This window comes from Alligator sinensis, unplaced genomic scaffold (assembly GCF_000455745.1).
Source record: "Alligator sinensis unplaced genomic scaffold, ASM45574v1 scaffold858_1, whole genome shotgun sequence".
NCBI classification, from domain to species: domain Eukaryota; kingdom Metazoa; phylum Chordata; order Crocodylia; family Alligatoridae; genus Alligator; species Alligator sinensis.
In genome coordinates, this window is record NW_005842079.1 from 432,150 (window position 1) to 434,058 (window position 1,909).

A 1,909-nucleotide genomic window follows, 5' to 3' on the forward strand; every position below is an offset into this window, starting at 1 on the left:
AGGCTGGTAAGCTAGCTGGGAGATACTGCCTGGTCAGGGACCTGTGGAAGGAAGTCCTCTGTTTCAGCTGGAAAAGCTTGTACTGCAAGGAACAAAGACCTGCAGTGGGAATCCCCTGTCTGCATGTGGAGGTGCTGGGGGAGGGAGACAGCCCAAAGAGGGAGCCAGCTGGAAGAATCCCAAACCCTGCATGGGTGTCTGAGGGTACACAACACCTAGTGTTCGCAGGAGGTGTATATTGTTTTTCAGAAGGAAACTAAAGAAAAGAAGCCTGTTACCTGTAGTGACTGATCAGAGACTTGTTCTTTGCTGAATTACCAACAAGGACCAGAGTTCACTTTCCCCAGAGCAGCAGAAGCCTCCCCTCCTCCATCTAGTGATGGATCAGAGTTAAAGCTGTGTTGCCATTTATTGTTATGGGAAGGGGATTGTAACCAGAGGGAAATCCTGTTTTAAAGGGTTATCACCAATTGACTGCAATTACTGAGGTTGTGAGATGCAAGTGGGACCACCCAGTGTGTTCGAATTATTCACCCAATATTGCAGCTGTACATTTTAATTCAATAGTTAATAATAAAACTAACAATTTGATATTGCATAGATATATAAAATATCTTCTTTTGATTTAATCACTTTTTTCTGTATATAGCTGTATAATAAAGAACCTAACATGTTTGTTGGGTCTGGACCAAATTCTTGGGCGGCAAGGGTGAGGGACATACCTTAGCCAGCTGACCTGCCTGGGGGTTTCCCAGCACTACTGGCACCCTGAGGACCCAGAATCCAGCATGTTGCCCAGCCTAGCGTTCCAGCATGGGTTACAGAAAATGTAAGCAGTGACACTAACTGGCATGCAAGGAGGATGGAGGTATCCGAATGCTTGTAGTCCTAGACTAGCTTCAGTTGGTCACATCTACATGTGCACTTAACTGCAGAGTAGACTAATTAGTTGGAGTGTAAAAATGTCGCTGTCTACATGTGTGATGTTATTAGGTACAGTAAATTAACTAACACCACTATAAGATGGTACTATTGGTGACAGTACTATCTTATGCTGAGGTAATATATTGTGATTTAAATACATATGTAGATGCTGACCATGGGCATAAATCATGCCGTCAGCAGAGGGTCAAATTCCTGCCTGTTGCCTAGCCACATGACTCTGAACTTTCAGCACCCTTGTACCCCAGCCAGTCCCTCTGCTGCCCAATGTTGGCACCTGGAGCCCAGAGCTAAACTTCTGTGCCCTGGTGTAAACTACTCTGCCCCAGCTCAAATTGCTGCTGTCCTGGGCATGTGTATAGACACCGTGTCCAGGAGTAGTTTACTCTGGTTCAAACTATTCCAGAGTTTATTGCTACAACTTAATTGTGTAGGTAGATGCACCTAAGGATGCTTAAAGACCCATTAGATTCTTTTCCCCTTCCCATCACATTACTACTGGGAAGAGTTAGGGCGATTTTGATACTTTCATCTTACACATCTTACCTTAAGGCATTTGGATTTCTCTTAAGCATATCCCTAATGCTGAGCACCTGGATTTGTAAATGCCTAATATAGAAATAATCATGAGAGCACTGGCATGGCTTTTATCTCAAATTTCTGATCCAAATATTCAGTCTTAACTCCAGCTTGATGTTAAGACAAGCACCAAAGAGAGCCACAGAACGAGCAATCCCAGTCAGGATTTCTGATAAGAGTAGGCCTATGCAAAGCAGCTACTATTCGCTTCGGATTTGGATTCAGCCAATTCGGGGGACAGTGATTCAAATCACTGTCCCGATTCGATTCAGCCGAATCCGATTCAGAGATTTGAATCTCCGAATCAGCCTGGCTGGGCCCATCCCCCACCCCTTTCCCAGCCCAGCAATGGCTACCCTGCCCACCCCAGCTCCCAGCACTTGTGGGG

The 1,909-nt window shown here is 45.2% G+C and overlaps 1 long non-coding RNA gene across 1 annotated transcript in view; it reads right to left on the bottom strand.

Annotated features, from left to right (window-relative positions):
• LOC102377333 overlaps positions 1-1,909 on the bottom strand; it is a 5,432-nt gene that overhangs the window by 2,069 nt on the left and 1,454 nt on the right. The window lies entirely within an intron of this gene.